General features: G+C 35.1%; 1 protein-coding gene across 3 annotated transcripts in view; it reads right to left on the reverse strand.

The window, feature by feature from the left end:
* The window catches only part of SLK (STE20 like kinase), a 50,980-nt gene that overhangs the window by 35,562 nt on the left and 892 nt on the right, over nucleotides 1-14,526 (reverse strand). The gene's annotated exons all lie outside the window — the stretch shown is intronic.

Raw genomic sequence — 14,526 nt, forward strand, 5'->3', positions numbered from 1 at the left:
AATATTATCCTTGTACTTCGTACTCATTGTGGTTCTTCTGCTTCCTCCACAGTTGGTTTCTGAGGATTCCACAAGTTATTTCTGGGAGGGGTATGGAATATAATTTTAATGTTTAACCTCATCTTTCCCTTTAAGCATTCTCGTTAATTCTGTGGTATTTTGTACACTAGCTAAGCAGAGCTCCCATCCTGATTCATGCATTGTGCCACTGAAATCAGAAAGAATATTTATATGCATATTTGAAAAGTACCTGCACTGAATTGGCAAATATGGGCAAAATAACAGAAACAGTCCTGTAGAGGAAACTTAACAGAAGAGATTATTTCAGACTTCAGCATAATTTTTATTTAAGCAAATACATTTAAAAAACAGAATAAAAAATAAGAAAAAAAACCTGCTAAACACTGGCAAGAAAAATTTCCAAAATATTCTTTGCTGTTTTATATAGACACCACATTCTTATTTTCCCTTCTCTTGCTGCAAGATGACTTTCATAAAAGCAACAGGGAAAATCAGCTGACAATATTGGGAAAACATTTGTAACTAAGGCATTAGGTGGTAGAGTGTAAGTGCAAAGGACTGGTATTTTTTTCCTATATTCTGTTATAATAACTGTACATACTACTTGGGAAAGCACCATTAAAATACACAATTCTGCACTGCAACCAACTGCTAAACTCGAGAAGGGGGAGGTGTGACAAATTGAGATTTATCCCTGCAGTGCTAAGCTGCTTTGCCACTATCTTTCATCTGCAGAGGACACTAACAGTTGCTGGCAGAGGTTTCCTCAGTTTTATCCAGCACCAGACAATACCAGCCCCAAACTAACTTTCAACTTCCCAGAAAGGATAGTAACCCAGTCTATCTTCATCTTTGATTACAAACATCCTACAGTTATTTATTCAGTCTTATGTCATTAGGAAAAAACCAACATAATGCTTACTAATTTTCATGACTACAGCTTAAAATTCAGTCTTTATTCCAGCAATAAACACACCTTTATTCCAAATGACATAAATAAATACTTCCAAGAAACAACGTGATCAAGAAATAGATTTTATTCAGACCACAATTTCTAACTTTAGTTGTTCACTAGAACTTTTAAGATAAACAACAGGTCAGAGTTGAAGCTGTGTACACAGTGCTGTTTTTTTCAGAAAATTATCCCTGTGCCAGGTTGAGCTGAGAATTTTATTACTTGCTTATGACAATTTTATGATTTGCTTGAACACAGGACTTAAGAAACCTCTGATTCCTTTACCTGGGAGGATTCTGTTATAATCTTACTTCTAGTCGTTTAACATCTGTAACAAGCTTTAGTTTACTTGAGCTCAGAGCCAACGTTACTCCTGCTAACCTCTTCTCCCAGGGAGACACTTGAAGCTGTAAAAGCCAACTCTGGAGCTTTCTGCAAACAGATGCACCACTGAGTCTTTCAGCCCCATGTAGCACACAGTCACTTTGTTTACTCACACTTTACAGACTAGTGTACATTCACAGATGCACATGTATCAACCTAGAATACTCTTTTTTTTTTTTTTAAATAAAGTGGTGAGGTCAACCCACAGTTCCTCCTTACCCTGTTCCTCGGAGTTAAGTTACAAAACAAGACTAGGATCTGCTCTGCCCAGAGCCTTTAGCCAGATCAGATAGAAGACGGCTACAGCTGTTTGCTGACCCAGCACAGCTATTCATTATAACAAAACAACAAACAGAACAGTGTATCTGACTTGAGCATAGAAAATTCTGTCCTTCCTAACTGGATATGAGCAAGTCAACAAAATAATAAAGAAAGAAAAATGACAATTTCTTTGGACTTTAAGAACCCTTCAATAAAGGCCTTCTGACATGTTACTAGGGAAACTACATAGTCATAGAAATGCAATGTGGCACAGTAATTAAGTTAAAAAAACTTGCTGTCAGAAAAGTAAAGAATATTATTAAAAGCTCTACATTTCATAGAGCAGAAGAAAGGCATTTAAAGACCTGCACTAAGACTATTTTATGTATTTATTGCAGAAGATGATGGGCTATAACAGATGTAACTTAACTGTTTAAGCGTAAACATCTTACTACCTCAAAAATATGGGCAGTTTGAGAAAAGGTTCTGTATAATTTGATACTGCAATGTGAGCCATATTCAAATCTTGCAATAAGCACAGCTAAATAGCCAGAGGGGAAAGATTAAATTAAACAAAATGAAGTATTACCACCCTGTTTTGTTCTTTGTCCTTCTAAAATGAACAATAAATACAGTATAGTTCATATATTTTAAGGGAAAAATATAAACTACAGAGGCAGTTTAAGATTCAGCATTTTACAAAAAGATACAGTTGTAGCAGAGGGAAAGGAAATGTGACTACATCAATACCACATTAAAATTGGCAATACTTCTTGCAAAACTGTCAAAGCACATATTCTGTTGCTCCATACATGCTCTAGTCTGCTAAGATGAAACTTCCTCTATTTCTGAAGGAACAAAAGACAGAAGTAGAGTAGCTTCAGACAGTTTTAATTAAAAAAGCTGTACATCATCATTTCTCACTTTTAAGTAAAATTGTTACAGAAACTAATCCATATTCTCTTTATGGTATTAATATATTTTAAAAAGAACATAAAATTCAGAATTCTAGAGCGAAGTCATTGCTTCCTTATGTGTATATCTTTAAAACAATCTAACAGAAACCAACTGCAAAGACAGCAGCAACAACAAAGAAATCAATATAGTTAAGCCAGTATCATTCAGCACCCTTTTAACCAGTTATTTTCAAGTCAGTCCTACAATTAACTTTATTAATTACAAAATACACTTGGCTGGTGTAGGCTGTTTAATGCCTGTACAGTCTGTGACTTGCCAGTAGTTTTCTTGTGCCTTAAGTCATGACCCCAAAGCTCCGTACAACCCCACAAACACAAAATGAAATCTCCGACGTGCAAGTTCGAAAGGTGCCTCACACAATTTACAGTGACCTGGATATCTTTGTGCTGCAAGTGTGACATCTCAGGAGATGAGGAAGAGCCATCTGAATACACATTTAGTATTCCTTGACAATTGGTTATTCAAGTACCATAAAAATAGGTCTTGGGTTCTGTATGTGAACTTCATTCATATTCAGCACAGTAGTGGAACACTTGCTTCTGATGTTGCCTACCAGATTAACTGTTTGGCTTGTTTTAATTGCTAAATTTGAACAAATAACCAATTATGAAAACCAACTACTTTGAGAAACTATATGAATGCAAATCCTATTACTTATCAGCAGATTTCAAAAGAAGTTTTAATTTAAAAGCATACTGATGATGCTAGTCTTTTTCAAATTCTGATGTTTTATGCATTGGCTGTTTGACATTTTACTGATTAATGTAATTCATACAGAATTTACCTAGAATGCTACTGATAAACGCAAATGGCCATGGGAATAATTGCATTATTTGATAAAATTATTAAAAACAAATCCAGATAAACCCTTCAACTCTTTGAAGAGCTTGATGCACAAAATATGCAAAGGAAAAACAGTTGCTTTACTCAGATATTTGCAACCAATGAACTTGTGAGCTTCTATCATTGAAAGATTTTTATGCAACATTAGAACATTGTTCTTCCCCTGACAGAACTGTTAAGTGTCATGATAACATTAAGCAGTTAAATACACAAGATGTTCAGGAGGAAGTTCTGTTCTTGCCTCCTAACAGTGTGGAAATGTTACTTTGAATAGAATTATGAAAGGTTTATTTTGCCCATGTACCCAAGAAATGATGTTGCATGGCTCTTAAGGGGAGGTTCTCCTCAAGAGAAAACTACTTCATCTCTTTCTTCTACTCCTCCCTCTCTCAAGTTTATTTTTTTTCTTATTTATTATTAGATTGAAGGTTTTTTGAAGCAGAGGACTATCTTTTGTTGTGTATTTGTACAGTGAGAGGGAATGCAGAATTCCATTCCTTTTGGAAAATTATCAAAGCCATTTCTTGCTTCAGAACACTCTGCTCACTCTGAAATTCAATTCAGTTTCTGTACTTTCCTCATACAAGGCAGATTTAGTGGCAAATAAGAAGTCCTATAAAATTTTCATTCTTTTCTGGCAGTTATGTAGCACACTTAAAGTAGAAAAGAGAATCATCACCTGAAATAAAATTGTCAACAGAGGCTTTTAGCAAATTTCCAGTTAAAAATAGGTCCACATAACAATTATCCTAGCACAGATGTCAGTGATGCAGAGGGACAGAACTACTGCCTGATAACACCAACAGCAGCATTTAGCAAAACTACCATTTGCTAACAGCAAGTGGCTCATGCAACAGGAGTAACTGGATTTTTTATTTTGTCCTGAGAAAAACCATTCACCTGACATACCTTAACAACCTCAGAATATTGACATGTCACCCTAGTGTTTCTTCCCTTTTATTGCTATTTAAGCCAATACTGACACTGTCCCATCAGTTTTCCCCTACATTAGCAGTATCGCTTGTCTGGCCCTCTCGTGAGCTGGTCTGGGTAGCCAAGAAGATTACATGTACAATCAGCTTTTGTGTGGCTTAGTTCCTTGAACCAGATCAACATGAGGTTGGCAAGAACCAAGCTTGTCACAAGGAAGGAGGTGGGAATGAGAGTACACTGCCAGAATTTTCGCTGCATTGACTCGCATCTTCAGAAACTGTTGTGGAAAACAGTCACAGTAAAGACCCCAACACTCATCATTCCAAAGCCACTTGTGTACTTACTAAAGTTGTTAAAATGCACCACTTTGAGAAGATGTGCTGTTGACTTTCACTTATTATCACAGCTCCATACTGTTTTAGTGCTTTTTAGAGATTCAAAAGAACCTTCTTCATATCGCACTGGCTCAAAGGTGAGGTCCCAAAACAGCATCAATAAACATTGAAACAGGAGAGGTAACAAGTCAGTACACTAGTTCATTTTTATATTTCACTTTTAAACACTAGGGCCAGGTATGGGCTTTTAGTTTGTATTTAAGGGTAACAGGCAAAATTGACAACTTATTGGGTTACTAAGCTGATGAGAACATCTATGTTTGCTACCAAAACACAGTTTAAAATTCCTGCTACAGCCAAAAGCAAAGTTGACATTTTCAGGTACACCAGCTATGCCAGTCAGTAGGAAACACTTGACACTACTCTTGTTTAAGCAGGGTTTTTACAGCTTTCAGACTTGCCACCATGGAGAGAGGAAAAATAGCAGACAGGTTACTCATAAACTAAGTTAGTACATCTCCACTACTAGCCAAAACTAGTTGGAAAGGGTGAAAGAGTAAAAAAGCTTGGCTTAACTCAGAGTACCCATTTCACCACACTATTGGGATGATTTGTTTTGAGGATAATCCCTCCACAAACCCTTCTGACCATATTTCCCAGTGATGATCACAGTTCACAGTGTAATGGAGCTGCACAGACCCATGACTATCCAGCAATGAAAAACAGAACAGTTGGCCTGAATAGTGAACTGAAAGATTTGGGCATCCACAGAAGCTGAGCAAGTAAGAGAATGAGAGGGTCAATTAAAATTATTAAAGGGTCAAGCAGTTGTCTTATAAAAGCAGACTAAAAAGGTTGGGCCTGCCTCTTCAATTAAAACAGGAAAAGCTGAAGGTGGGGCAGGAACATGACTGAACTTTACAAAATTAAAAAAGGCAGCACATGAATTGAATAAATCCTGATTGAGACAATGGCTGTAAAAGAGAAGAGAGTTTACTGCAACATTCTAATTTTTGCTGAAGCAGTCAATTAACATTTCTCCATTAAGGTTTCACTGCCTTTTGATTACAAAAGTATTATCTCTTTTCTTGGTAAAATATTGCTTAGAAATACAAGTGAAAAGTCATCTTCCATAAAGTGAAATGTAGACATGTGTTAGAGAAAAGCTTTGGGTTTACAGCATAAATCTGTTTCTGGAGAACCATTACAGGATAAAGAAAGAATAAAACCCAACACAAAAAGTCTTGCCAAGTTATTATGTTATCATTAACAAAGTTACAGTAACTTCCCTCAGAACACTGTTTCTGAATCATGGCTATGATTAAACATTTCTGGAGAAAAAAAAGCCAGTTCCTTAAAGTCCTCCTTAAACAAAAAAATCTCAGATCTAAAATATTATTAACAAAGATATGAAGAAAATAAAGGGATAGTCTTCTCCCAGCTCATTATGAAGTGAGATGGATTAAAATATGATTCTGCCTTAGGATGGGGATTCACGCTGCTTCCATACCAAGTAAACCAATTCTGATGTAGACACAACTTCAGTTCTAGAGCAATGGTTCCCCCAAAAAACTTCACCCTGTTCACCCACTCATTTTGAAGAACTGTATTAATGCAACCTCAGAACAACTCTTTCTGAAAATAATAAAGTTTATTTACTCATCATGGCCTCCTTCAGTTTCAGATTTTCTGAAACAACTAAGAGGCTAATTTTCAAGACTGACACTCTATGGTAAGAGTCATTTAGTCCTCCATAGTAAGGACAGATTTAGCACATTTTAAAACGCTAATCAAAAAATTGGTTTGGCTATTTTTCACTTCTTCATATTCTCCTCCATAGAAAATTCAGTAAAATTTAAAAATCATATCATAGAATAGCATTGTTCAGGTAATCAGAACATTCTTAAAGCTACATTTTGTGTGGAACTTGATTCCAGCATGAATCTATGCATGAGCAATTTCTCGCTCTAGGCTACAGGTAATTACCTAAATAGAAAATGGCTCAAAAATATAAACATAGCAACATAAAGGGGAAACACTTTGTGTCTTTTTCTTAGATTCCAAATCACCATTCATGCTTTGCTGCTTTACATTAACCTCTCTCTATATATACACACATGCAATCCCACAGAATACTGAAAACCCGTCTTAATCCAAAAGAGTAAAAATACCCAAGGAAAATCTATAACTTTAATATTGTTACTTGCTTTTACATAGATTTAGAATTCCTTAAGGAAGCTTTATGTCTTCCTAAAAATCAAATACAGTAGTTTAAGTAGGTGAATTAAATATACAAAGAATCTTACATTACTGTTTTGTTGTGGTTATTTTTTGCTGTAGGTAAATCTTCCGCTGCATGTATTTTGGTTGGTTTGTATCATGAATATGGAGCATATTCAACAGAAAATTTGAAATGCCAGTGGAAAATTAACATTTACAGTAAAGCCTTAATTTTTTTGGAAGTATGAGTTCCATTACAGAGTAGTTTGAGGTAGCCTACTAGCTTTTATTGAATATAACTTAGCCAATTTTTATTGCCTGACATTGTACAAACATATTCTGCAAGTACTAGGTCTTCTTTCTCTCTAAAAAAATTCTTTCCTATTTGTGAGTGGAAAAAATGTGTTCCCACATAACATATTTGAGACATATCTGACAGTTCAAATTTCTTTCAAGCATTCCATACTGTAATCATGTTATAAAGTCATTAAAAATGAATTAGAGGGGGTGAAAATATGTATTTTATACGGTTGTGGAGAAAAATTATAAAACATCATTCTTTTTTTAATCTGTACTATTAAGTCAGTCTGCTTTCTGAGCTATTAATTCAGTCTGCTCTGTTTTCTAACTGTCAATTTCATGGCTTTTCCATCACTAAACATGGAAAACTGGAACAATCCAAACAGTATCAAAAGAAAAGATAGCACAAGCATTACATTTGAGTAATGTGGCTGCTACTGTAAAATAAGACAATAGGCAAATGAGGTGAGACACCATGAATGTCAACTCTGTGTATAATCTGAATATAATTAAAGGTTACTGGGGGAGCACAAAGAAACAAAGACCGAAAAAATATTTATAAGTGACACTTCAGCCACCAGGGTCTTGAGGAATGTATTTAAGATCTCCAATCAGAGGATTTAATTACAGGCTCCTCTTTTGCACAGACACAACTGTCATTGAAGGAGAATGATGCTTACAGCCTTACGAGATTCTCAAAACGTGGCTCATGGCCCATGAAACATGGAATTCATAACTGCATTCAATTTAAACAAAAGGTATAAAGAAAAAAAAAAAAAGAAAAATACCAAACTAGGGATTGGGATTGTGGCATTTGCAAATACAAACCCAACAAATCATTTCTTCAATACTGTTTATGGAGTGGTCATAACTGGAATTTGAGTCTCCACCAAAAGAAAATTTTGAACTACTGCTCTGCAACAACAGCATGTATTACTACTTGGAGGATTGTAGTACTGTAGGACTACTTCCCTGCCAAAGATTAAACTCAAAAGGTTTAACCACATTGCCTTCAAAACCTTAAAAAAAACCAAACAAACAAAACAACAGAACCCACAAAACAACAACAAAACAAAATCCAAAACAAAATAGTGCCTTGAGATTTTTGTTAGCTCCTATATCAGAATTATTTAATTAAATAGACTGCACGTGACTTTAGATATGAAGAATTATTCCACCAAGTCAGAACAGCTTAAAGAAGCTTCACTCTGACATCTATCTGACACTAAACAGTCACATTTTGCTTATGCCTGAAATCCAAATTTTTACTCTCCAGACAAGAAAGCACAGTCCAAATAAAAAATATGATACATCAGATGACATGAAAAAACCAAAAGGGAACTTTCATAAATATAAATAAAATCAAATAATGATTTCCTATTTACCTAGAGATTTAAACAATTTATGTAACTATGTTCACACCTTGGAAAAGATGACTGCCTTAGCAAGGAATGATCATAAGCATTCTATATTTATCCTCCACAAACTTGTCTGCAGTTTTAATTCCAAATGCAACAGACAGACAATACATTACTCATAAGTTAAGTATTGTAATGCTGATTTTCAGCCAAGTGATGTAAATATGTCCAAAAAGTGATACATGTGTTATTCTTCTTTCCAATATTTCCTTGTTACAGACAAAAGGGAAAGGAGATACTGCCTTCTACAAGTAGCCATTTAAATAAAGAAATATATCTCTGTTTACAATTTACAGATTACTTTCTTGCACTACAGTTTCCTCAGAAAACGTAGCTGGAGTGACAATAGGTGTAAAGAGTTCTGCAAAGCTTTACCCTTGACACACTTCCCAGGGTTTAAAACAGTGATACTGCCTTTTCTTTATTTGGTATTTTCTAATCAGGCTAAAACTGTAAGAGTGCGAAAATAAAGATAACATTGTAGAGCAACTTACCAAGTTGACCAGCAAGATTAAAATCGTTTGTCTTCTATGAACTGTCATGCATCTTTTTTCACCTAGACAATACAGAGCAGCCCTAAAGTATGCAGGCTACTGTTACAAAGCTCAATGTTCTTAGCAAACTTTAGGTAAAGTTTTAGTTCATTTTACTTGGACTAAATATTTAAAATTTAATATTATCAGCTTATACATTATTCTCTTGAGAGTAAATCAACTCTCATATCTCCTCTATCTACTAATGCCTCTATGGCTAAACAAAGCAACATGGCACTTAAGAGAATATTATTAATTCAGATCTCCTGAGTGCAACTGCTCCAGTTTAATGAGAGGTCAACTTATATAGTCAATTATGAATGAAAAACAGATTACACGAAAACATATTTAGTACAGTAAACAGTTTTAATCAAAATTGCCAATAGTTCTGCACTATTGATTCATTCTTATATATTGAAATTCAACTTAGGATATTCTCACTTTCTGTTTCTTTCCAGATCTAGGATCTTAGAAGAGTCACACATGAAACTTCCAGTTCATGAAACACAGTATTTGGCTGGCAATTTTCAAACATGAATTTATATTCCAATTAATACCAAACATACAGGACTTCAGACAAACTCAAGCAACATCTTTCACTAGGAACTGTATCATTTACACAGGAATGTTTGCCAAGCTCCAACATCTCTAACAAATTCTTCTGAAGAATTAGTGGAATTAATGACAGTACACAAGTCAAAAGATAAAAGAGTAGAAAAAAATCAGCCTATCTGTGCTCCAAGCTTAGATATTAAGTGGTCAAAATCTATTTCTGTGAGTCTTTAAGTTACAAAGTAAAAGCTATTCAGCCTAGGAAGCAGCACGATATATTACTGTCAGTCAGGTAACTTCAAGCTGCAATATCCAACTGCAGGAATTTAGAACAATGTACTGTAAGGCCAGAGAAACTAGGAAATATAAATTCTCCCTGCTCTGTCTTTATTTTGTTTTCAGGTCAGACTAATTAATGCATTTTCTATAATTAGAAAATAAGCTGTGATGTTAGTGATACACAAAAAAGTACTTCTAAGTAGCCACAGTACTTCTAAGTCAGTTCACATTTTAACATTAAAAGGAGTTAAGAACATATAATCATTACATTATATAATTGGCCCAGTCTTATTAAATCACTACTTTAAAATTCTACGTGTTCCTACCTTCTGCAGAAGACATTAAGGCAAAAACAAGCTACCCTGTGAAGTTATCTAGGTACATTACAGATAAGATTGTTTCAAATATAGATAAAAATGCTTAACCTAAATGAAACACCATCATTAGTTTACTGGACTTTAAGAAACAGTGTATCAGAAGTCCACTGTCACCAGCCAGAGATGAGTTTGTATTGGCCACTACTGCCAATATAAATATATATGAATGCTTAATGTAGTTATAATTTTCAACAGATAATGCATTAGGGTAATGCTGTTCACCATGATTATGGTTATCAGCATCCACAACATTTCTTCTCCGAACCTAAAGAGAAAACAGAACAGATTTTTTTTAACCAAGCACCAGTTTGTTGCTCAGAGTTGGAAAACCTGTCCTAGTAGCTTCATATGAAATACAAATATTTAATTTTCCAAATTCCTATGAGAATATTATATACACAGTGCTTCCAACATTTTAGATTCGAGGTAATAAATGGGATAATATAATTGGGCAGAATATTCCAATTCAAACAAAGAAGCATGAATCAAACTCAAAACCCGACAAGTCTGAAGGATTCTCTAATAATAATTTGTCACTTGCTATATAATGTACATACCATGAAATACACATACCATATAAATATATACACCCCTTGTATTATATATGGTATACTGCCACATATATTCTACTTCTGTTCCCATAGAAGATTTAAAATTAATATATTTGTAGAAATGGTATTCATAATAATCATAATGATGGTTAAAAGTCTGTTACCTTTTTGGAGGAGTATCCTCTAGTGAAGGGCTCAGAGACGACACCAACTAAACATTGGGAAAATGTGCTCTACATCAGTGTACCATGTTCTTACTACCAAAAAGGCTGGCAAATGTTACTGAAATATAGTCCCAGCCCTTTATTTAATTCAGAAGGTTTACTTAGGAAGATATTTGCATTTTCATTAATTGTGTGCATCTGTATGATAAAGAGTCCCCATTAGGAACTTTAGCAAGAAAGAGCCACGGTTCAAGTCAGGTATTTTAAAGGTGTGTTTTCACAGCATCTGGACATGAACTTCTGAGAATTCAGAAAGCAGCTTAAAGCTGATCAGAGTTGTTAACACTTACAGTGATTTACCTTAAGGCAATGTTTACAGTGTGCACAGAACTGATATTGGGCACAATAGGGAACTATAACACACAATACAGCTACATGATATAATAACTAATTCCTAAAGCAAACTCATTACAATCACAGTAAGAGCCGAAGTTTTTTGAGGACACTTAACCTGATCAAATCAAGAGCAGTTTCAAACTGATACATCTTTTGGTTTTCGGTTTGGTTTTTTAAGATAGTAGTTTGTGTCTAGCTGCCAAACTTCAAAGTTGAAACCAGACTCCAATGCTAATACTACGCTTCTTCAGTGTCTGTCAGAACTCTAGCAATGCATTCAGTAATTCTAAATAATTCATGAAAGCCAAATAAAAGATTGGAAAAAATTCCATCAGCAATCTCGAAATTCTCTTTACAAGGGCCATCACCTGACATTGAAGTACTGCAAGGGTCTATAAATTGAAAAAGGACAGAAAACTACACCATTATTCATTAGCCAAGAGCAAAAAGAAAACAGTCTAAAGTGGCCTCTTTGAAGAGGCTGAAAAGGGTCAGAATGAAAAGTCCTATACAGTCATAAAACTTTGCCATCAGTAGTCTGCAATTACAGAGCTAGTCTGATCACAAGAGACTTGCAGCAACAGTTGAAACAGAGTATTTCTAAACATTACTTAGAAGTTAGTGAATACAAATGTATGAATTGACAGAACTCAAAAAGCCTCAGAAGGCTAGAACAAACAGCTTCAAAGGAAATAAGCTCTTCTAGCAATTTGGCTAAAGTATTAAAAAAATAAGCAAGATCCTTGTAGTTGATTGGGAAGAAGGGGAATGAATCCCAAGTTTTCAATACCCTTAAGACTTCTGTACAGAAAACTAATTATCACTAGACAGAATTTTAAGTAATGATTTTAAAATTTAAAATAAATTAATCAGTTAGGCTTTCCAGTACTGTCAATCATTTCAGAGTTGCTTTTGAACTTTTATTTAAATATTTGATACTTCATCCAGAAGATCAGTTACACAACTAAACCAAATACTCCTCTAAAGGAAATCATAGCATGTAACCAATCTAACCTACTTTTTATTAGAAATCCAAAGTATACATAGGCTTATTTATCTGGCAACTGCCTTTCAACAAATACCTGCCAAAACCCTGTCACACATAGATCCCAGGATCTTAAGCAAAGGCAAATGTAGTTTTGGCAAATGTAACTGACACTAGGATAGTGGGGGATTTTTTTTGCAAATAAAACAAACAAAAAACCCCAACAGCCCACACTTGCATTATCTAAAGACAAAGTCATCACTCACTTGAGAGCTTTGTTCCAGCTCTTAGTCTTGAATTCAAAATTTGAGAAGGAATTGAATGGCTATTCCTGCAGTTTCTCATTTGATGCATATATCCACAAGGAACAATCTAACACACCTTTGCTTTACAGTTGCTTGCCAAGCACACTCATGCAGGAATACAAGTACAATCAGTATCTGTGTGTAATCCTCCTCCTCAAACTAGATGAAAACAAAATGAATGCTGCTGAACTCATGCAGTAAGATTTCTTTTTTTAAAAGGGAATTTTTTTCCAGGAACACTAGTACCTGTTAATTCTCACAAGTGCTACGTTCAACAACTTCACCCATATAAACGCATGTGCAATTCTGACTACTGCAATTTTTAAAACAGGGTTTAATTTTGAAAAATCCAATTTCAACAGTTTTCCATTTGGATGTGATTTTTCACTTGGAGTCTTATTTCTGGCCGTGAAATAACATTCTCCTGCTTGTGTACAAAGTACACTGAAATGCAAAATTTACAGCTGCCTTGCTCAGACACCTTCCTCTATTACTATTGCTAATACAGACATGCCTACAAACAAACATAGGAAGAGGTTTGAGGATAGGAAGGGAAATGCACGTGGAGGAGGAGAACACATTTAGTATTGTATCTCTGAGGCATATATTCACAAAATGGGAATCAAAACTCCACTATGAAGCTCAAAGAGAAACTTTAATGCTCTGCAAATGCCATTAGAGATGTTGTTTTTATAGCCAGTAAGCTTTATTATAGAGTAACTTCAGACATATTCCCAGTCATTTTAATTAAAAAAAAAAATCTCTAATCTTTCAAAGTGACATGAGAATCACCATCTAGACTATGTAATACACCAACATCTAAATAAACCAGATGCTCCTAAAATAGAACATTGACACGAATTCTTTGGGTGAAATGACCCCACCTAACATTCTGAACTGACTGTGGCACTTCTGCTCAAATTTACAAACAGGTGACACCACAGTACAATAGAATTTCTACCCAAAATAGCACATGTTTCACGAGTATCCAGATTTCATAAACTCTCAAATACAGTACTCTAAATATAAACATTTCTTGACCAAATTAGCTCTCAGAAACACTGTAAATGCTATTATTTCTCATGCTATTTTTTCCTAGTCTCAAGAACCGGCTTCAGACTCTCAATTCATGTCAGTTCCCAATTCTGTCATGCTTATCCCTCCATGATGTTTTTTCCACACTGTCTTTAAGTCAAAGGCGGAGCATTAGCGACCTTTTAGAAGGAGGCAAAGTAGCTGAAGATTTGCCTGAAAGCTACAGTCTTGTCAAACACTAGCAGGGTTGTATCTATGCCATTGTACTCCACTTGGCTTGATAAATTCTAGGTAAGCCTCCTTCAAAACACTACTTGTATTAGTACACTTAAAGATTTAAAGAGCAAACAACCGAGAAAAGTTAGGAGACCCAACACAGGAACTCTGCCACACAGTGAAAGTTAAGATAGCACAACTATTTAATTCAACTCCACATGGAGCAAGATGGGGGAATGCCCAATACAGCGACGAGAGCTTGGCTCTATGCACGAGGCACAGGAGTCAATTTTACTGTTCATTGGCTTCCTTCCGTACAGAAGCTTAGGAAAAGAAAACCCAAACATGTACCTAAGAAAATATAGTAAGGTTAGAAGCCATACTATGCACGGGTCCCAAAAAACTCCCAAAATACAGGGGAAACGAGCGATTCAGCAGCTGGTAGGGTGGAGCAGAAGGCGGGACAATGACCTAATAGGTCTTTT

Source organism: Chiroxiphia lanceolata, chromosome 8 (genome assembly GCF_009829145.1).
Source record: "Chiroxiphia lanceolata isolate bChiLan1 chromosome 8, bChiLan1.pri, whole genome shotgun sequence".
Taxonomy (NCBI): Eukaryota; Metazoa; Chordata; class Aves; order Passeriformes; family Pipridae; genus Chiroxiphia; species Chiroxiphia lanceolata.